Genomic DNA, 22960 nt, shown 5'->3' with positions numbered 1-22960 from the left:
GGGATGACTTTGCAGATCTGCCCAGCCTCCTGCTGAGTCAGGCCTGGCTCCCCCTGATAGCTCCACTGCAAGAGGCCGACCTGTTGCTCAGGAGGAGGTGAAAATGACTCTGCTGCAGATCACCCAAGCAGCAGCAATTCTGACACAGCAAAAATATACTTTCGCCAAGCGAGCATTGGAATTAAAGGAGCATAACTCAGTCTGCAGGAGCATCGCTGGTTGTTGGCGAGACTCATTTGACAACAGAGAGAAACTGAACCTTTCGTGTCCTCAGGCCAGTGGAACTCTCTGCCACTGGAGATTCAGGGGGTGCCTTCTATGCAAAGCTTTAGTTGCCTGCTGAAAACATTTCTATTCCTCCCGGACAGTGCAGGCAATAAAGAATGCATCCTATTGCAAATGGCTAATCAATGTCTGTTCACCTTTTCAAAGGTTAAACAGGTATTATGTCTTTACTGATGTAAATCTCTTGGATATAGTTTTGTATGACACAGTGGTGTACAAATATTTTTATAAATAAATATGAAATGTTTTTATAAATACACATGAATGAAGGAAATAAACAAATGAGGAGAGCTGGGCTCCCATTCCTCCTACTGGCCAACCAGATGTCCAACGGAAGCCCCCCTCCCCCTCCCCCTCCCGTGCTTTGCTCTCCGCTCCCCCAGTCACAGGCACTCAGTGGCTCAGAGCATATCCCCTCAACTGTGCAAGAACAAACGGGACACCTCATTTTTCCCTGCGTGAGCATGGCAGTCATTTGGGGGCCCCTGCTCTCAGGCGATGTTGGAATGCGATCTCCCCTCGAACAAAGCACATTGGGGGGCCAGGGACCTTGTGTGGGTCAGGTGATTCACGCAGGAGTGCGGCCCCAGAAGATGGGGTCCCGCTTTCCCCCCATGTGGCATTTGACAGTGTGCTATGGGCTGGTTTAAAGGAGCCTGGTAGCCACTGTGCCCAAGGTCCACGGAAAGGTCGTCTTCTTCCGCTGTGAATGTAATATCTTATTCTGAAATACTCTTTTGAGTTTGGGGTGGGTGGCTTAGCCAGTAGGATGCTGGAGCGAGTCCCTTCTCATTCCTGGACCCAGCGAGGGTTGAAATCCTTTGCTGAAGGAGCCAGGCAGCTTTCTGGGCCAGCGAATGGCCTGAGGGCGCAAGGAAGGCACTTGCTCTGCGCCCGAGGACACCTGGCTGGCAGTCAGAAGGACAAAAGCCACAGGGGGAAAGGAAAGGAAGGAAATAGACTTTATTTGCGTAGCTGACAGGCCATGGCATCAAAGGACAAACAATGACAAAAATACATTACAAATATCATTACCATAAAATCTTATGACCTATTAAAACCCTAGATAGAAGCTGGATTATCATTCATCCATGACCCTCTGTCCCATGGGCGGCGGCCTTTTCTCTGGTAGATTGTTCCAGGTCGGTTAAGTAACTAGACCAGCCAAATTGAAAGATTAAAATATAAAAATAACCTCGGGGGGGGGTCAGGACAGGGAGAAAGATAATAACCAGATGCAGATAAATTAATAATCTCAGTATTTAAAACTTGGCAGAGGTAATGAAATGATAATAAAAAACATAATGATAGTAATAATAAGATCCTAGGCAAGGAATCCGGGTGACGACACTGATGTCACTCAGATAGCAGCTCTCAGTCTCATTGCTCTCTCGATAAATCTGGCAACCTTCTCTGTTGTCGAGCTGTTCTGGTCGGCTAGGAGTGAGAACAATTTGGCTTCACAAGAGCGGCTCAGGATGGCAGATAGGAGCGGCGTGATGGTCTCGTCCCTGAGATCTTTATATAGGGAGCAAGACAAGAGAACGTGTGACACAGTCTCTACGTAGCCAGCTCCACAGGGGCAGAGCCAGTTCTCAAAGGAATTTTTTTGACATCTACCTTCAAGAACAGCCGAGGGTAACATATTTAGTCTGGCCAGTGTAAAGGCCCGTCTGAGTTTTGGAATGGTTAAAGTAGACAAATGAGGTGCCCGAAAATCAAAGTGGGAGGGGGGCAGATAGGCGTACCAAGCACTAAATTTCTTAACATAGGCCAGATTATTCTGCTGCTCAATATCCTTCATGCGCTGGTCAATAATGGTTTTTGCCTTGGGGAGACCCATTTTCAGGAGATGCTGTGCTTGGAGGCCACATGTAAGTAGTTTTTGATACACTACTTTGGACCACCGACTTCTGTGAGCATCTCGTGCTACTAGAGGTAGTAGTCCAGATGGGTTTAAATTTAAGCGAAGCCAATAGCTGAATGTTCGGGTTTCGACAGAGAGGAGGCCAGTCTCCAGCCGTAGGGCCGCATTTGGTGCGCATGGTGGAATGGCTAGAATCTGTCTTAAGAATTTAGACTGGACTGTTTCAAGTGTGCAGCAATGATTTCCCGTCCAGATATTTTTTTTACACACTTTCGTCCAATTTTATTCCACCTCCATAGACTTGGGGTTTTTGCAGAAATTCAAGCCTCCCTGGTTTGGCTTACAAACCATGGACAGAAGATTCCTTTGATAAATAATGGCTGAACTTGTAATAAACTAATCAGACCCACACAGGAAACATGGGAATCAGAAGGGACTCTCTCCATAATCACACTGGCTAAGCCACCCACCTGAAACTCAAAACAATATTTTAGAATAAGACATAGCAAAGGAATGTCAAGTATACAGAGGACATTTAGCAAAACAATGATCTTAAACAATTATCTTTAATGAAACATTCCTAAGGGAGGTCAACAAAACACCGCAGAGCAGAAACCCTTGGAGTCATACTCCGCCTGGAGACTGGGGTGGCACGTAGCAATATTTTAGTTCCCTTTTAATTACATTGCTTTGAATACCTACTTTAGGTTTTATTTTGCCTTGAACATGGCTGTTTGACCTCTGGCCCCAGTAACTAACAACTCAGCCTCACTAGTCATGGGATTTTTGTCTATCGCATGACGGTGTATGTTTTGACTCCACAGGGTGGGAAGTGACGGAGACAGGATGTTTGTGTTACTGTGTTCTGTGAAGTGGGACTATTGTTCTTTTTCTCTTTGCTGTCTGATGCTAGAGAGAGAGGGAGCCATGTTGCAGTGCTCCCTGTCTGTTTATATGTAAATAAAGTAGATTAGCCAAAATGCTGAGTTGCTGAGCTCTGTTACACAAGCTGCGAAGACTCTGCAGAGCCCTAAGTGTGCCGATGGTCAGTTGGCATCGGTCACTGTTATGTTTGGGCTGAAGAAAGCTAATGAAGCTCCCAAACGATCAACCAGGAGGGATAGAACATGCCAGTCAGACATGTGTCTCTGCCAGGGTCCTACTTGAGTGTAGAACGAGCTCCTGACAGAAGATGAAACACCTTGGTTGTTGTTTTTTTTGTATAAATATATAATATACAGCCCCACTGCAAACACTGCCAATCTCCCAGCGCCACCCACCCTTCACATTTCACCAAATTTAATCCTCAATTTTAAAGGCGGACATTCAGCCCTTGTATATCAACGGGGAACGGGTGGAGAGGGTGGCGGAATTCAGGTTTTTGGGAGTGACTATGGATCAGGGCATGACTTGGAGCGCAAATACCACTGCTCTGGTGAAGAAGGCCCAGCAGAGAATTTATTTCCTCAGACTTTTAAAAAAGAACAATCTGAGTGAGAGACTGCTGGTGTCCTTCTACCGAGGCTCCATAGAGAGCATACTTACATACTGTATTTGTGCTTGGTTCTCCAGTTGTACAGATAGGGAGAGGAAGGTGCTCCAGAAGGTCATAACCACAGCCCAAAGGATTATTGGTCACCCTCTCCCACCTTTGGAAGAACTGTACGGTTCCCGTTGCCTTAGGAAAGCAAACAACATCCTGCAGGATCCGTCTCACCCGGGATACAGTCTGTTTGCACTACTGCCTTCTGGCAGGAGGTATAGAAACATCAAGTCAAGGACAAATAGACTGAAAAACAGTTTCTATCCAAGAGCTGTGGCCTTTCTGAATGCTGTAACTCGATAGTGAGACCTGGGAGTTTGATGGGTGTGGGTGTGGGTGTGGTTGGAAGGTGGTTTGTTTGGTTGTTGTTGTTGTTGTTGTTTTGCTTTTGTTGTTTTTAAGGGATGGCATCCAATTTCGTTGCACTTGTGCAATGTTGCACTAGTATAATGACAATAAAGAATCTATCTATCTATCTATCTATCTATCTATCTATCTATCTATCTACATACAACCAGCTCATTAAGAAATATGCGCAATCCTTTTCTCTTCTTTTCTGTCTGAAAGTCTCAGAAGCCGTCAAGATGCTACACAATGTGGTCCCTCCTGTCCCTTTCGCTGCTCTTATTTCCACCTTCAGGCTGATGAAGTGAACATGCGTGAGGGCCGACCAGAGTTGTTTTCTTAGGTTTGAAGTTTGCTTGTTTTGGAATTTTACCAGAGAAAATAAACTGCTGCCGGGGCCTCTCGCTTCCGACTCTCCCTCTGCTTTTCTCTCCCCATGCTGTGAAACCTGAATGCAAGCTCCCTGGGGCAGATTCCTGCCCTACTTTCCAAGAACCCTCAATTGTTAAACCCATAATAATAATAATAATAATAATAATATCTGAAAGTAGCCTTAATTATCCTCAGTGGGCTCAATTATCCTCAAGAGCCAAGCCTTTGAAACTCTGTTTGCAATGCTTTCTTAGGCCCTGCTTCCTCCCAGACAACATTCACACCTTCCTCCCTTACCTGGCCTTGGACATGGCTGTCCGACCTCTGACCCCCATAACCAGCAACTCAGCCTCACTAGCGCGGACTGCAGAGGGTGAACATGAAACCCCTAGGGGTTGTTTGTATAAATATATAATATACAGCCCCACTGCAAACACTGCCAATCTCCCAGCGCCACCCACCCTTCACATTCCACCAAATTTAATCCTCAATTCTACATACAACCAGCTCATTAAGAAATATGCAGAATCCATTTCTCTTCTTTTGCGTCTCAGAAGCCGTCAAGATGCTGCACAATGTGGTCCCTCCTGTCCCTTTCGCTGCTCTTATTTCCACCTTCAGGCTCCAAGGAGGTGGGCTGAGGTAATCTCCACAAAATCCTGGTCTCCTCTCCTTCCTCCCCCCTAAACTCATAAATCTTCCTGCTTAGCAAACAGTCGATCCAGTTGTCACCCCTCTTTTCTTCTTTACTGCTTTTATTTCTCAGGAGGAATTCCCAAGGGGGGGTGTGTGTGTCAAAATCCCTCAAAAGTCCCTCAAGGTTGTTGCTCTCCATCTTCTTTCAGGCAAAGTCCTTAGTTCTAAAACTAATCCATCGCAAAGAGGCAAATTTAAAGTCCGCTCCTCCCGAAATCTTTGCATTCCTTGCTTCAGGGGAAGGGAGATGACGCAGATCCCGAAAAAGCCCCATAACTTAAAACATTCCCTCCCCTCCTTGCCCCGTTCAAGCAAAGCAGAAATCAGCCTCTTTCCACACAGATGCTCTTCTCCTGCCGCAGAAATCAGGATCCCTTTGAGGGGGGCGTGTGACTCTTCGCTTGCCAATTGTGTCCCCATTCAAAGCTGTTCCCCGCCCTCCCCACGGGAGTTGGCCAGGGCTGTTCGGGGACAGCTTGCAATCCTTTGCTGAAGGAGCCAGGCAGCTTTCTGGGCCAGCGAATGGCCTGAGGGCGCCAGGAAGGCGCTTGCTCTGCGCCCGAGGACACCTGGCTGGCAGTCAGAAGGACAAAAGCCACAGGGGGAGCGGCTGCTTCCAAGCCTGGGACTGGGGGAGAACCTCGCCTCTGCTTCGTCTGGGAGACAGGGTTTTCCATCCCGGCTCACAACCCCCCCATAATAAATTACCGGGCGAGCGCGGGTCGTGCCCTTTCGATACCCTCGGAAGGTTAGGGGAGCCCCTTTCCCCCCATAGACCTCCGCATGGGACCCCCAAAGGGCGACTTGCTGGGTTCGCTGCCCCTCTGGCGTTTTATTTTGGATCGCTTTGTTTGATGTTATTATGGGTGTGAAATATGTTGGCGGGGGTGTTTATTGGGTTGTCTTTGTTTTTATTTGATTGTGTGTTTTGTGTTTTTATATCGTAATTTCATCCTGTGAACCCCCAGATTTAATGAACAAATAAATGGATAAAACGAAATGAATTCCCCCCTCTCTCTGCCGATTAAGAGGCAGCTCCGTCCCCGACACCCATCTGGAAAGAGGCAGGGAGGGGCATTGCGGGGGGAGACTGGCCCTTGGGGGTCTCCCTGGGTGGCCCCTGTTGGTACCCCCAACCCTTATTCAGAGGGATGGAATCCAGAGCAGGGGAAGGGTCCGCATCCCCCTCTGAGTCTCTCACCCCCAACTTCTCCAGAGTAGGAAGAACAGAGAGGGCAACAGACCAGGGGCAAATACCAAGAAATGGGTGGGGAGACAACCAATGAGACCAGGGGGGGCCTGGGAGCATCGGGGGGGACGGGACCTTGCCAGGAATTTTGAGGATGAAGGATTTGGGGACACAGCAGGTGTCCCTGGCTCCGAAAAGCACTCCAGCTTCAGGAAGGGGGGCAAAGTGCCACAGAGTCCTGAAACCCCCCCAGTGGTGCTCAATGGTTCCTCTTGAGTGACAGAGAAGACCCCCCCTTTCCCAGCCCCCCCAACTAACCCCCCACCCCCAGGCCTGTCCCCTCCCTCTGTCCCAGAGAAGAAGACACAGGAAGCCAGGTCAGATTGCAGAGGGAGGATTTATTAGAGGGTCAAGGGTCACATGGGGGCTGGAAGGTGAGACCAGCAGGAGGAGGCCGCTTCTCCCTGGGGGTGTCTCAGTGGGACCGGCAGGCCAGCGCACGAGCCACCACCCTGGAAAGCTTGTGGAAGGCATGCTGGTAAGCAGGGGTGAATTCCTGTCCAAAGGGGGTGGGGGTGGGTGATGATGAGGATGTTGCCCAGGAGCTGGAAGAGAAAAGACTCCTTCTGCCAGGGGCCCATGTGTGGGTCACCCTCTCCCCACAACAGATCCCACAGCAAATTCAACAGATTGAGGCTGAATCCTGACAAGACAGAAGTACTGTTTTGGGGGGACAGGAGGCAGGCCGGTGTGGGGGACTCCCTGGTCCTAAACGGGGTAACTGTGCCCCTGAAGGATCAGGGGCACAGCCTGGGAGTCATTTTGGACTCACATCTGTCCATGGAGGCACAGGTCATTTCTGTGTCCAGGGCAGCTGTCTCCCAGCTCCATCTGGTCCACAGGATGAGACCCCACCCCCAGCTTGTCTCGCCAAAGTGGTGCATGCTCTGGTTATCTCCCGCTTGGACTACTGCAATGCACTCTATGTGGGGCTACCTTTGAAAGCGACCCTTTTGGTGGTTCCCTCCCTGTGAGAGGTGAGGTTACAGAGAAGCAGGCAGAGGGCCTTCTCGGTTGTGGCACCCGTGCCGTGGAACACCCTCCCACCAGATGTCAAGGAAATGAACAACTGAAATCTGAATGCAACCTTGTATCAGGAAATGTCTAATGTCTTTCAATGTTTTATGTCCTGTATGCCACCCGGAGTGACACACACACACACACACACACGGCACTCCCCAGTCCCCCCACCCCAGGCAACCCCTTGGGGCGGGGGAGCAGCCTCACCCTGACGTTGAGGGGGTCCACGTGGAGCTTGTCGCAGAGCAGTTCACGCAGCTCGGGAAAAGCCTCCTTGACCTTGTGCAAAGAGGGATGGAGAGGATCCTAATGAGAGGGGAGGGCTGGAGGCGTCCCCCAAGTTAGAGAAGAAACGCTGGCTCCTGGGGTAGACCACCAGCAGGCTGAAGAGAAGGAAGGAAGGAAGGAAGGAAGGAAGGAAGGAAGGAAGGAAGGAAGGATACAAAGAGAGGCATGGATGGTTATTATCCAGGTGGAAAGAGGAGTTCCTGCCCAACCTGCTTAGAGAGGCAACCACCCCGGGACTTACCGGACAAGGGTCTCCCCACCAAAGACGGCCACGTCCACTTTGCTCCCCCAAGTGTTGATGAGCTGCTTCTCTTCAGCCGTAATGCTTGCCATGATGGCTGGCTGTGGGCTGGGAGCTTTTCTCGGCTGCTGGAGAAAACCTTCTGAGTTGAGCTAGAGCTCCTTCCAGGGCTGAAGACTTTTATACCCTGCGCCAAAGCTCCTCCTCCTGGGTTTACAGAAGCATTTCTGGTTTCTGATTTGATCAAAGAATGCTGTGATTTTCCTTAAGACATCCCTGTTTTCCTCTGAGAAATCCTGGAGGGTATGGAGTAATGCCACCCCTGTGCCACGGAGACAAGCAAGTATAAAGGCTTTGGAAGACATCTGAAGGCAGCCCCAAAGGAGCGTCTCCACCCCCATCGCTTGGCCTGGACATTGAGTTCCTCTTCCGGTGATTCAGCTACAGGGTACCAGCGCTGAGGTCCAGCGCCGAGGGCCTTCTGGCGGTTCCCTCATTGCGAGAAGCAAAGCTACAGGGAACCAGGCAGAGGGCCTTCTCGGTAGTGGCGCCTGCCCTGTGGAACGCCCTTCCAGCAGATGTCAAAGCGATAAACAACTACCTGACATTCAGAAGACATCTTAAGGCAGTCCTGTTCAGGGAAGTTTTTAACGTGTGATTTTACTGTATTTTTGGTTTTATGGAAGCTGCCCAGAGTGGCTGGGGAGGCCCAGCCAGATGGGCGGGGTATAAATAATAAATTATTATTATTATTATTACCAGGCAAAGGGCCTTCTTAGCAGTGGCTCCCTCCCTGTGGAAAGACATCAGATGTCAACCTGGGGGGCCTGAAAGACGGACTAGACGCATTCATGGAGGAGAAGCTCGAATGGCTCCTAGTCTGGCTGGCTCTGCTCTCCCTCCACCATCAGAGGCAGCGATGTTTCTGAATCCCATGTGTGTATTTGCCTTGACTGATTCAGGGGACATTTCAAGGGGCGCAGAATCATCTTTCTCCTGAGAAACACCTGCTTGTGACCTCAACTTTTCTGGTTGTATGACTTTGGATCACATTAAAGGTACCCCTGCCCGTACAGGCCAGACTGACTCTGGGGTTGCGTGCTCATCTCGCTTAAGAGGCCGGGGCCAGCGCTGTCCGGAGACACTTCCGGGTCACGTGGCCAGCGTGACGAAGCTGCTCTGGTGAGCCTGCACCAGCGCAGCGCATGGAAACGTCGTTTACCTTCCCGCTATAAAGCGGTACCTATTTATCTACTTGCACTTAGGGGTGGTTTCGAACTGCTAGGTGGGCAGGAGTTGGGACCAAACGACGGGAGCTCACCCCGCCGCGGGGATTCGAACCGCCGACCATGCGATCGGCAAGTCCTAGGCACTGAGGTTTTACCCACAGCACCACCCGCGTCCCCTACTTTGGATCACATTAGAAGTCCTCAATTCTTTCTTCGCTCCTACCCCCTTTTGTACACCTGTTCTGCTTCAAAGCCCATATTTTGAACGAAGCTCTTGCTCAGGGATGGGGAACCAGAGGTCTTCCGAATGTGGTCTGACTCTGCTTCCCATCCCCACTGCCAGCTGACAGTCCATAGGCTCTCAATCCCTGCCCTTGTTTAACCTCCCTGTCTTCCGACCCCTGCCGCTTCCAACTCTCCCTCTGCTGTTCTCTCCCCACGCTGTCAAACCTGAATGTTAGCTCCCTGGGGCAGAGTCCTGTCCGACATTTCAAGGGCCCTCAATTGATAAATGCTGAAATTATAATCATCATCTTTGTTGTTGTTGTTGTTGTTTAGTCGTTTAGTCGTGTCCGACTCTTCGTGACCCCATGGACCAGAGCACGCCAGGCACTTCTGTCCTCCACTGCCTCCCGCAGTTTGATCAAACTCATGCTAGTAGCTTCAAGAACACCATCCAACCATCTCATTCTCTGTCGTCCCCTTCTCCTTGTGCCCTCCATCTTTCCCAACATCAGGGTCTTTTCCAGGGAGTCTTCTCTTCTCATGAGGTGGCCAAAGTATTGGAGCCTCAGCTTCAGGACCTGTCCTTCCAGGGAGCACTCAGGGCTGATTTCCTTAAGAATGGATACGTTTGATCTTCTTGCAGTCCATGGGACTCTCAAGAGTCTCCTCCAGCACCAGAATTCAAAAGCATCAATTCTTCGGCGATCAGCCTTCTTTATGGTCCAGCTCTCACTTCCATACATCACTACTGGGAAAACCATGGCTTTTACTATACGGACCTTTGTTGGCAAGGTGATGTCTCTGCTTTTTAAGATGTTGTCTAGGTTTGCCATCGCCTTTCTCCCAAGGAGCAGGCGTCTTTTAATTTCGTGACTGCTGTCAGCATCTGCACTGATCATGGAGCCCAAGAAAGTAAAATCTCTCACTGCCTCCATTTCTTCCCCATCTATTTGCCAGGAGGTGATGGGCCCACTTAATTATCCTCAGAAGACACACAATTGCATCTCTGTTTGCAATGTTTTCTTGGGCCCTGGCACAGATCAGGGCGTGTGGCCAGGATTGCCCAGGGCCACCCCTGTCATTGGGAGTGAGGTGGCTGCTTCAGGGGCAGATGCTGGGCTGGAGGACACAGGGGTGAGGCATCGTAGGACAAACACAGCCTGCCACCCCCAAGCTGGCTTGCTGCCTTCAGGTGCAGGAGAGAACATTGTCCCATCTCCAGCACTGAAGAAAGAGATTGGGCTTCCAGCTGAATCACGGGAGCTGCAGTTTGTTAAGTATTCTGGCTCTTTGAGGGGGTAAATTACACTTCCCAGAAGTCTTTGGGGGAAATCATATGCTTTCACTGTATGTTGAGTACAGAGCCTTAGAAGTCGCCTTGGTCGCACTGGTTGATGATCTCCGGCGGGCTAGGGACAAAGGTGAGAGCTGTTTCCTAGTTCTGCTGGATCTCTCAGCGGCGTTTGACACCTCAGCGTCTGGGCATAATGATGCGGGTGGAGACGCTCCTTCAGGTATATTGGACTGAGGCCATTTGGGGCTTTAAAGGTCAGCACCAACACTTTGAATTGTGCTCGGAAATGTACTAGGAGCCAATGTAGGTCTTTCAAGACCGGTGTTATGTGGTCTCGGTGGCCGCCCCCAGTCACCAGTCTAGCGGCCGCATTCTGGATTAGTTGTAGTTTCCGAGTCACCTTCAAAGGTAGCCCCACGTAGAGCACATTGCAGTAGTCCAAGCGGGAGATAACCAGAGCATGCACCACTCTAGCGAGACAGTCCGCAGGCAGATAGGGTCTGCGTACCAGGTGGAGCTGGTAAACAGCTGCCCTGGACACGGATTTAACCTGTGCCTCCCTGGACAGCTGTGAGTCCAAAATGACTCCCAGGCTGCGCACCTGGTCCTTCAGGGGCACAGTTACCCCATTCAGGACCAGGGAATCCTCCACACCTGCCCGCCTCCTGTCCCCCAAAAACAGTACTTCTGTCTTGTCAGGAGTCAACCTCAATCTGTTAGCCGCCATCCATCTTCCAACCGCCTCCAGACACTCACGCAGGACCTTCACCGCCTTCACTGGTTCTGATTTAAAAGAGAGGTAGAGCTGGGTATCATCCGCATACTGATGAACACCCAGCCCAAACGTCCTGATGATCTCTCCCAGCGGCCGCATATAAATGGTGAAAAGCATGGGGGAGAGGACAGAATCCTGAGGCACCCCACAAGTGAGAGCCCAGGGATCTGAACACTCATCCCCCCCACCACTTTCTGGACACGGCCCAGGAGGAAGGAGTGGAACCACTGTATGACAGTGCCCCCAGCTCCCAGCCCCTCTAGACGGTCCAGAAGGATGTTATGGTCGATGGTGTCAAAGGCCGCTGAGAGATCCAGCAGAACTAGGAAACAGCTCTCACCTTTGTCCCTAGCCCGCCAGAGATCATCAACCAGTGCGACCAAGGCAGTTTCAGTCCCATGATGAGGCCTGAATCCCGACTGGAAGGGATCCAAATGGTCCACTTCTTCCAGGCGTGCCTGGAGTTGTTCGGCAACCGCTTGCTCAGTCACCTTGCCCAGGAATGGAAGATTTGAGACTGGGCGATAGTTGGCCATCGTGGCCGCATCTAAAGATGGTTTTTTAAGAAGCGGTTTAATAACCGCCTCTTTCAGCGGGTCTGGGAAGGCTCCCTCACAGAGGGAAGCATTCACCACCCCACGAAGCCCATCGCCCAGCCCTTCCCGGCTAGCTTTTATAAGCCAGGATGGGCAAGGATCCAGGAGACAGGTGGTTGGTTTCACTCGTCCAAGCAGCCTGTCCACATCCTCGGAGGTAACAGATTGGAATTGATCCCACTCAACTTGACTAGACAGAACTCTAGCACTCTCCCGCCCCGGCCGTGCTCCCACGGTGGAGTCTACTTCTTCCCGAATCTGAGCGATTTTATCTGCAAAAAACTTTGCAAAATCATTGCAGGAGAACATGTGGCCCGTACTGGGCCCCGATGTTGCAGGTGGTTCTGCTAAATTGTGAACCACCTGAAAAAGTCTCCTGCTGCTGTTTTCTGCAGATGCAATAGAGGCGGTGAAGAAAGTCTTCTTCGCCGTCGCTATCGCCACTTGGTAGGCTCGCCGTTGAGCTCTAACCTGTGTCCGGTCAGATTCTGAATGAGTTATCTGCCACCGGCGCTCTAGCCGTCTCAACGATTGTTTCATTGCCCTCAGATCCGTGGAAAACCACGGGGCTGTCCGGGCTCCATGCAATCGGAGAGGGCGCTTCGGAGCCAAACAGTCAATAGCCCTGGTTAACTCCACATTCCAGCGGGCCACCAGGGAATCAGCTGAAAGGCCATCAACATGGGATAAAGCATCCCCTACCACTCTCTGGAAACCATTTGGATCCATTAAGTGGCGGGGGCGGACCATCCGAATTGGTCCCACCTCCCTACAGAGGGGAAGGGTCACAGAGAAGTCCAGTTGCCCCAGGAAGTGATCTGACCATGGCACTTCTTTCGTTTCGCTTTTACTTAGTGTCAGATCACCAACATCCATAGAGGTAAACACCAGGTCCATGGCATGTCCGCAGCTATGGGTTGGGCCAGACTTATTCAGGGACAGCCCCATGGAGGCCATGCTTTCCACGAAGTCCCAAGCGGCCCCTTGTAAGGTCGTGTCGGCATGGATGTTAAAATCCCCTAGGACGACCAAGCTAGGTGTCTCCAGGAGAACATCCGCCACAACCTGAAGCAGCTCGGGCAGGGAATCCTTGGTGCAGTGGGGAGGTCGGTACACCAAAAGGAATCCTGTACTGCCCCTATTGCCCAACTTCCAGAACATGCACTCAGAAAACTGGGTCTTCCCAATAGGACGCCTGGTGCAAACTAATCACAGCAACCTCCCCTCCCCGCCCACATGACCTGGGTTGCTGTGCGTAAGAGAAACCTGGTGGACAAGCAGCGGCAAGAACAGGCCCATCTGCTTCCTCCAACCAGGTCTCTGTCACACATGCCAGGTCAAGTCCTCCATCCATGATCACATCATGGATGGCAGTGGTCTTATGAATCATTGACCTGGCATTGCACAGCAGCACCTTCAGGTCATGTGGGTATCCCTTGCTGATTCTAGTATCCATCCGGTCAGGACCAGACCCGGAGGCAGGAATAGTCCTCAGACAACGACTAAACCTGCCCCCTCTGTAATGACATGGTCTGGTCTTAGCGTAACTCCTCCTCCTACCCGTGATCACTGAGATCGGTTGCCCCAGTGCATCCCCCCCTGTGGAACATGCCCCAGCCATTTTGTGGGCTGGGGCCCACTCCCCGGCAGCCCTGACCCCTCCCCCTAAAAACAAAATAACACCTTAAACAAACAAACAAAACCAATAAAACAATACAAACAAATAAAAAATATGTAAAAATTACAAAAACATCAAATTAAAAATAATAATTCCCCAAGCCCAACCAAACATCCATCCCACCCCCACCCCCCACATACCAAAAATCCAAAGAATTTTTTTAAAAACATTTTAAAAACACTCTGTGCCTCTCCGGCAATCACAACTGTCCTAGTGAGGCCTGTCAGGCCCCGCCCCGGGCCAGGTGGTAAGTGGCAAAAAGGAGCAGGGCCCTCAAGCACTCACTCAGGGAGTCCTCCTGGGCAGTCAAGTTAATCATGGCCAATAAAAATGGGATTTAAGGGCAACAAGTAACAGCGCAGTTCTCGGCGTGTCTAGCTAGAGGGGTGTCTTCTTGAATTTGATGGGTCTTACTCACAGGTAACTCCCATCACAGAGAAATAGATACCTCTGGTAGGGCTTTAGGGCGAGTTCCTGGGAAATTTGAAAGTGCCCCGTCAGATTGGACCAAGCTCCATTTAGCCCAGTGCTCTGTCACTGATGGTGGTCAGCCAGGGCATGAGGGTGATGGGTTTTGTCCCCACCCTCAGCAAGGATGGGGAAACCCAAATCTTCTCAGGCTCTGTACTCAATGTAGAGTGAAAGCACATGATTTCCCCCAAAGACTGCTGGGAAGGGTAGTTGACCCCCTCAAAGGGCCACAATACTTAACAAACTGCAGCCCCCATGATTCAGCTGGAAGCTGAATTTCTTTCTTCAGTGCTGGAGATGGGACAATGTTCTCTCCCAGGGGTGCCGACTTATAAAAAACATTGGGGGAGCCCGCGAAAGCTCATGAATAATAAATAAGCTCATGAATATGCAGATAAAGTGGCGCCTCCTCCTTGTGAGCGAATAGGGGAGAGCATGCTGCGCCTATTAATCAGCTCCGAAGGAAATTGAGTGGAGCTTTTGCTTGGGAGGGAGGGCAGGAGGCATGCAGCCCGACCCTGTGCATTTTGGGCTGGGGGAGGGGCGGCGGTGGCGCTCTGCTGGATATTTGAGGGGGCTCGGGCCCCCTCAGGCCCCATGGAGTCGGCGCCTATGTTCTCTCCTGCACCTGAAGGCAGCAAGCCAGCTTGGGGGTGGCAGGCTGTGTTTGTCCTACGATGCCTTACCCCTGTGTCCTCCAGCCCAGCATCTGCCCCTGAAGCAGCCACCTCACTCACAATGACAGGGGTGGCCCTGGGCAATCCTGGTCACATGCCCTGATCTGTGCCAGGGCCCAAGAAAGCATTGCAAACAGAGATGCAATTGTGTGTCTTCTGAGGATAATTAAGTGCACTTACAGATGATGATTATTACTTCACCATGTATCAACTGAGGGCCCTTGGAATGTCGGACAGGACTCTGCCCCAGGGAGCTCACATTCAGGTTTGACAGCTTGGGGAGAGAACAGCAGAGGGAGAGTTGGAAGCGGCAGGGGTAGGAAGACAGGGAGGTTAAACAAGGGCAGGGATTGGGAGCCTATGGACTGTCAGCTGGCAGTGAGGATGGGAAGCAGAGTCAGACCACATCCGGAAGACCTCTGGTTACCTGAGCAAGGGCTTCGCTCAGAATATGGGCTTTGAAGCAGAACAGGTGTACAAAAGGGGGCAGGAGCAAAGAAGGATATGTTGACTATTAAAGTGACCCAAAGTCATGCAGCCAGAAAAGTTAAGGTCCCAGGCAGGTCGTTATCAGATGATTCTGCGCCCCTTGAAATGTCACCTGAATCAGTCTGGGCAAATACACACAAGCAAGTTTTATTGGCATGGAAATAGTTTAACAAACCATTGCAGAATTCTGGGGACTTGAAGGTCTAGAATGTCTGCTGAAAGTTCTGTTGGAAATTCCTACTGCTCCCTCACAGAACTCCATTTCCCAAGGTTCCTTAAGACTGGGAATGAGAAAAGTCAGAGCCTTCTGGGTCAGGACAAAGGAGACCCATCGAGTCCAGGATCCTCTTCTCCCAATGGCCAACTATGGACCCCAATGGGCAAGCAGGATTGGAGCCCCAGAGCCTCTCCCTTGACGCCGTTTCCTGCAAGTGGGATTCAGAAGCATCACTGTCTCTGATGGTGGAGGGAGAGCAGAGCCAGCCAGACTAGGAGCCATTAGAGCTTCTCCTCCATGAATCTGCCTAGTCCGTCTTTCAGGCCACCCAGGTTGACATTTGACATCTTTCCACAGGGAGGGAGCCACTGCCAAGAAGGCCCTTTGCCTGGTACCCTGTAGCTGAACCACCGGAGGAGGAGGACCTCAGTGTCTGGGCTGAGCGATGGGGGTGGAGACGCTCCTTTGGGACTTCATTATACAGGGCTGCCTTCAAGTGTCTTTTAAAAGTTGTATAGTTGCTTGTCTCTGTGGCGGCAACCAGATGTCCAACGGAAGCCCCCCAGCCCCCCTCCCATGTTTGCTCTCCCCTCCCCCAGTCACAGGCATTCAGTGGCTCAGAGCATATCCCGTCAACTGTGCCAGAACAAATGTGACATCTCATTTTTCCCTGCGTTTGCTTGGAAGTCACTTGGGGCCCCCTGCTCTCAGGCAATTTCAGAATGCGATCTCCCCTCAAAAAAAGCACATGGGGGGCAGGGACCTTGTGTGGGTAAAGAAAGGGCATGATCTGCAGCCGTCCGATAATGTCTATGTGAGCCGGGATGGAAATCCCTGTCTCCCAGACGAAGAAGAGGTGAGGTTTTTTCTCCATCCCAGGCTTGGAAGCAGCCGCTCCCCCTGTGGCTTTTGTCCTTCTGACTGCCAGCCAGGTGTCCTCGGGCGCAGAGCAAGCGCCTTCCTTGCGCCCTCAGGCCATTCGCTGGCCCAGAAAGCTGCCTGGCTCCTTCAGCAAAGGATTTCAACCCTCTCCATTGGGGCTGCCTTCAGACGTCTTCTAAAGCCTTTATACTTGCTTGTCTCCGTGGCACAAGCGTGGCATTACTCCATACCCTCCAGGATTTCTCAGGGGAAAATAGGCATGTCTTCAGGAAAAGCAGGACATTCTTAGATCAAATCAGAAACCAGGACGGCTTCTGTAAATCTGGGAGGAGGAGCTTTGGCGCAGGGTATAAAAGGCTCCAGCCCTGGAAGAAGCTCCAGCTCAGCCCAGAAGGTTTTATCCAGCAGCCGAGAGAAGCTCCCAGCCCACAGCCAGCCTTGGGTGGGGATTCCCTTGGTGAGTAAGTCCAGGGGTGGTTGCCTCTCTAGGCAGGTTGGGCAGGTGCTCCTCTTTCCACCTGGATAATAACCAGCCATGCCTCTCCCTTTCTCCTTCCTTCCTTCCTTCCTTCCTTCCTTCCTTCCTTCCTTCCTTCCTTCCTTCCTTCCTTCCTTCCTTCCTTCCTTCCTTCCTTCTCTGCAGCCTGTTGGTGGTCTTCCCCTGGTGCCAGAGGCTCTTCGGTCACATAGAGAACCCTCTCCAGCCCTCCCTCTCATTAGGAACCTCTCCAGCCCTCTTTGCACGAGGTCAAGGAGGCTTTTTCCGAGCTGCGTGAACTGCTCTGCGACAAGCTCCACATGGACCCCGTCAACTTCAGGGTGAGGCTGCTCCCCCACCCCAAGGGGCTGCCTGGGGGGGGGGGACTGGGGGTGCCGTGTGTGTGTGTGTGTGTGTCTGTGTCACTCTGGGTGGCTTACAGGACATAAAACATGGTAAAACATTAGACATTAAAAAAATCCTGATACAGGGTTGCCTTCAGATTTCAGTTAGTTGTTTATTTCCTTGACATCTGGTGGGAGGGCATTCCACAGGGCGGGCGCCACAACCGAGAAGGCCCTCTGCCTGGTTCCCTGTAAGCTCACCTCTCACAGTGAGGGACCTGCCAGAAGGGAGCTGGACCTCAGGGTTTGGGCTGAACAACGGGGGTGGAGACGCTCCTGTGGGTATACAGGGCTGAGGCCTTTTAGGGCTTTCAATGTCAACACCAAAACTTTGAATTGTGCTCAGCGATCTTAACAGCCACTGCCAGTCACCAGTCTAGCTGCCGCATTCTGGATTAGTTGCAGTTTCCATATCACCTTCCAAGGTAGCCCCACATAGAGTGCATTGCAGTAGTCCAAGTGGGAGATAACTAGAGCATGCACCACTCTGGCCAGACAGTCAGGGAGGGTCTCATCCTGCGCACCTTCAAAGGTGCATTGCAGTAGTCCAAGCGGGAGAAAACCAGAGCATGGACCCCTCTGGCCAGACAGTCCACTGAGGCGTTCCCAAAGTAAAGGAAGGATTGAACTTTGATTAATAAGAGTACACACAGAGGCTTGAACCAGCAAGACTTTGGGAAGGGTGAGTATAATAATCTCTCTCTCTGTGTGTGCCTCCAGCCCCTGGACCAGGTCGTTTTATTCACAAAAGAACTTTTTACAGAGTGTTCGTAAGAACCAATCAGATTTCTTCTGAGCATTTCAACAAACCTACTTAAGGACAAAGTTAAACTACAAACACTAGTTAGGCATGCATACTTTTGGGTAAATGAATGAAAACTACAAAGGGGCACATTCAGCAACCCCAGAGGTCATAAACAATCAATACACACGAGAAGAAGGATGGCCAGGAGGACAGCAATCATTATCACCTTTGTGTGAGACCTGCTTCCTCGCCCTAAGATTAACGTATCAGAAAAGCTACTTCAAAGAAGCTTGCCCACTATCTTTATGGCCCAGGAGGCTTGCCTGGCCAAGCAACTGGGCTGTGTACGTGACTTGACAAGCAAGAGAGATGGGCAGTAGAGGAAATGGCCAGAGATGCAGAGGGTTGTGGGATTTGGTCAGAAATTATTGTCAATGAAGCAAACCCAGTCAACACAATGCAGGGAGGGCCTCATCCTGCATACCAGATGGAGCTGGTAGACAGCTGCCCTGACACAGAATTGACCTGCACTTCTATGGACAGCTGAGAGTCCAAAATTACTCCCAGGGTGTGCACCTGGTCCTTCAGGGGCCCAGTTACCCCATTCAGGATCAGGGAGTTCCTCATACCCACCTGCCCAAAGTCCACCCTAAACAGTGCTTCTGTCTTGTCAGGATTCAACCTCAATCTGTTGAATGCGTTGTGGGGTCTGTTGTGGGGAGAGGGTGACTCACACATGGGCCCCCTGGCTGAAGGAGTCACCCCCTCTTTTCTCTTCCAGCTCCTGGGCAATGTTCTCGTCATCATTCTGCCATCCCCTCCCCCGGACAGGAATTCAGCCCTGCTTACCACCATGCCTTCCACAAGCTGGTTGGGGTGATGGCTCATGCGCTGGCCCACCAGTCCCACTGAGACACCCCCAGGGAGAAGTGGCCAGCTCCTACTGATCTCACCACCCACCGGGTGGGGGCCACCCCTTCTTGCCCCCATGTGACGCTTGACCCTCTAATAAACCTCCCTCTGCAATATGACCTGGTTTCCTGTGTCCTCAATGCTCATGGTGGACTGATCCCCCCCATGTTCCAAGCCCCCCCCCCCCCGTCTCAGTGGTCATCTCCCCACCCAGTTCTGGTCTTCTTCCTACTCTGGAGAAATTGGGGGTGAGAGACTCAGAGGGTGTTGTGGACCCTTCCCCTGCTCTGGAATCCATCCCTCTGAATAAGGGGTGGGGGTACCAACAGGGGCCACCCAGAGAGACCCCCAAGGGCCACTCTCCCCCCGCTATGCCCCTCCATGCCTCTTTCCAGATGGGTGTCGTGGACGGAGGTGCCTCTTAATCGGCAGGGAGAGGGGGGAATTCATTTCGTTTTATCCATTTATTTGTTCATTAAATCTCGGGGTTCACAGGATTCAATTAAGATATAAAAACACAAAGCACATAAACAAAACAGATACAACTCAATAAACACCCCTTGCCTACATATTTCACACCCATAATAACATCAAAGGAGTTTACCACCTTCATTGGCGATCGTGAGGGGCCAATTCCTTCATAAAAAAGACTGAATAATTCGGAACTGTAAGTACTTTCAAAACTAATTTGGAAAAGAATGGGAAGAAAAGGGAGACCTAAAAACGGAGGTCAGTCCCCTTTGTTGGAAAAGTTGGAAATCGGTGCGCAAAGGCCGAAGACTTAAAGGAAAGAAAAACTTTTAAAACCCTGTAAGCAATTTTGCCCCCCCCCCCACTTCAGGGGAAGAGGGGGTATTTGTGCCTTGGATATAAATTTGGGAAGTCTGTGAATTCGACTGAGACCTTCCCATTCGGCAGCGGACCACCCGGGAGGGAAGACTAGTCTCCATTGTGACGTCACAATGGAAGAGGAAGCATTCAATCTCCGTTTCCACTGACTTAGCTACAAACTTTCCTGTGCTGCCTGTCTACATTCTGAATTGGCTAAAAAGTGTCCCCCTTCCTCAGAATAAGGGGAGAATTGGAAAATTTTCTCTTTGCCAGTTCTGCCTTTAGTATTCAGCTACTTTGGAACATTAAGGAAGCTGCCTCTGGGCTGGCTGCAGTGGGATTGGTGGAGGGAACTTGTTTTTCTCCTTTATTGTGCCAGACTGTGAGATTGACCTTGACATTCCTAAGCTATTATGAGTTCAGAAAGGCTGAGACGTGGCTCTAAAACTCCACAATTTGTGTTTTTATATATATATAAATATTTATTGAAATTTTCATATTGTTACAAAATGAAAAAGAAAAAGAAAAAATACAAAAAGAAAAAGCGGTTAAAATCAAATCCAACTTTTTGTCACTTGTCTTTCATTTACTTATTTCCCGGACCTCCTCATACCTCCCTTTTTTGTATTCCAATTCAAATTTATTTCGTTCAGCAATTTCTTTCCCTCCTTCTTACATCCTAGTCATTAATCTGAGTATATATTATAATAACCTTAAATTTTGATCTATTTAGAAAAATCCAATTTTTTCATATTCTTTTAACCTTTACAGCTAGAAACCACAACCTCAATCCAACATCATTCTAACATTCATTAATTTTGCCGTATTTCTGTAGATAGTCTTTAAATTTCTTCCAATCTTCTTTCACCGTCTCTTCCCCCTGGTCTCGAATTCTGCCAGTCATTTCTGCCAGTTCCATGTAGTCAATCACTTTCATCTGCCATTCTTCTAAGGTGGGTAGTTCTTGTGTTTTCCAATACTTTGTGATAAGTATTCTTGCTGCTGTTGTAGCATACATAAAAAAAGTTCTATGCTTCTTTTGCACCAATTGGCCAACGATGCCCAGGAGAAAGGCCTCTGGTTTCTTCAGGAAAGTGTATCTAATTACCTTTTTGAGTTCATTATATATCATTTCCCAGAAAGCCTTAATCTTTGGGCACGTCCACCATTGGTGAAAGAATGTACCTTCAACTTCTTTACATTTCCAACATTTAATATCGGGCAAATGATAAATTTTTGCAAGCTTGACTGGGGTCATGTACCACCTATATATCATTTTCATAATATTCTCTCTTAAGGCATTACATGCCGTAAATTTTATACCTGTGGTCCATAACTGTTCCCAGTCAGCAAACATGATATTATGTCCAACATCCTGTGCCCATTTAATCATAACAGATTTCACCGTTTCATCCTGAGTATTCCATTTCATTCTTGACAAATTCACCATTACATTCTTGACAAATTCTTAGTTTTAGGTTCTAATAACTCTGTTTCTAATTTTGACTTTTCCACCTGGAAGCCAATTTTCTTGTCCAAATTATATGTCTCCATTATCTGATAATAATGGAGCCAATCTCTCACCTTGTTTTTTAATTTTTCAAAACTTTGCAATTTCAGTTTATCTCCTTCTTGTTCCAAAATTTCAGAATATGTCGGCTATTTAGTCTCCATATTGAGCTTTTTCAAGGCTTTTGCTTCCATTGGTGACAGCCACCTTGGTGTTTTATTTTCCAATAAGTCCTTATATCTTGTCCAAACATTAAACAATGCCTTCCTAACGATATGACCTTTAAATGCCTTATGGGCTTTAACCTTGTCATACCATAGATATGCATGCCATCCGAACACATTGTTAAAACCTTCTAAGTCCAGAATGTCTGTGTTTTCAAGAAGTAGCCATTCTTTCAACCAGCAAAAAGCTGCTGATTCATAGTAAAGTTTAAGGTCTGGCAGGGCAAATCGGCCTCTTTCCTTTGCATCAGTTAATATTTTAAATTTAATTCTGGGCTTCTTGCCCTGCCAGACAAATCTGGAAATGTCTCTCTGCCACTTCTTGAAACAATCCATCTTGTCCACAATTTGCAATGCTTGAAATAAGAACAACATTCTAGGCAATACATTCATTTTGATCACAGCAATACGGCCTAGCAATGAGAGCTTCAAATTTGACCAGATTTCTAAATCTTTTTTAACTTCTGTCCAACATTTCTCATAATTATCTTTAAATAAATTCACATTTTTAGCTGTCATGTTTATCCCCAAGTATTTCACTTTCTTAACCACAGTTAAACCTGTTTCATTCTGGAACTTCTCCTTTTCAATAGCTGTTAAGTTTTTCTCTAATACCTTAGTTTTCAATTTATTCAATTTAAATCCTGCAACTTGTCCAAACTCTTGAATTAATTCCAAAACCCTTTCTGTACTAGAGTCTGGCTCTTGTAATGTAAGTACCAAATCATCTGCAAATGCTCTCAATTTGTACTGTTTAGCTCCGACCTGTACACCTTTAACCAGCTGGTCCTTTCTAATCATATTCAGCAGAACCTCCAGGACCGATATAAAAAGCAATGGGGAGATTGGGCACCCCTGTCGTGTCCCTTTTTCTATTTTAAAATCTTCCGTAACCACATTATTTACAATTAGTTTAGCCTTTTGCTCCGAATATATTGCACCTATACCATTCTCAAAGCCTTGGCCTACCCCCATCCCATGTAGATTCTTCTTCATAAAACTCCAAGAAATATTGTCAAAAGCTTTCTCCGCGTCCACAAATATCAACACTGCTTTAGTGTTTATGTTCACTTCTAAAAATTCCAAAATGTCTATTATGTTCCTCCCATTGTCTGACAAGTGTCTTCCTGGGAGAAAGCCTGCTTGGTCCTTATGAATCTCATCCATCAGTACTTTTTTCAATCTCTTAGCCAAAATGTCAGCAAAAATTTTGTAATCCACATTAAGTAACGATATAGGGCGGTAGTTTTTAAGCTGAGTCTTTTCAGTCTCTATTTTTGGTATAAGTGTAATATAAGCCTCTTTCCACGATTCTGGTGCCTTTTCCCCCTCTAAGATTTCAATGCAGACTTCTTTCAAGGGTTGTAATAACCATTCTTTCAAAGCCTTGTAATATCTGGAAGTCAGTCCATCCGGT

At 49.2% G+C, this 22960-nt stretch overlaps 1 protein-coding gene and 1 long non-coding RNA gene across 2 annotated transcripts in view; one reads left to right on the top strand and one right to left on the bottom strand.

Annotated features, from left to right (window-relative positions):
* Positions 1–6764: 6764 nt before the first annotated feature.
* Positions 6765–22960, bottom strand: part of LOC310705377 (uncharacterized protein) — a 224410-nt gene continuing 208214 nt past the window's right edge. Inside the window, exon 4 of the transcript XR_014525226.1 lies at positions 6765–6902. The gene's annotated coding sequence lies outside the window, so the exon portion shown is untranslated. The remainder of the gene's footprint in view (positions 6903–22960) is intronic.
* Positions 16981–22960, top strand: part of LOC310705410 — a 222745-nt gene continuing 216765 nt past the window's right edge. Inside the window, exon 1 of the long non-coding RNA XR_014525249.1 lies at positions 16981–17258. This is a non-coding gene — a long non-coding RNA (uncharacterized lncRNA). The remainder of the gene's footprint in view (positions 17259–22960) is intronic.

Source organism: Podarcis liolepis, assembly GCF_965112155.1.
Source record: "Podarcis liolepis genome assembly, chromosome: 4".
Taxonomy (NCBI): Eukaryota; Metazoa; Chordata; class Lepidosauria; order Squamata; family Lacertidae; genus Podarcis; species Podarcis liolepis.
Note: the sequence above shows the minus strand (reverse complement) of the source record. Positions and strands in the feature narration are given on the sequence as shown.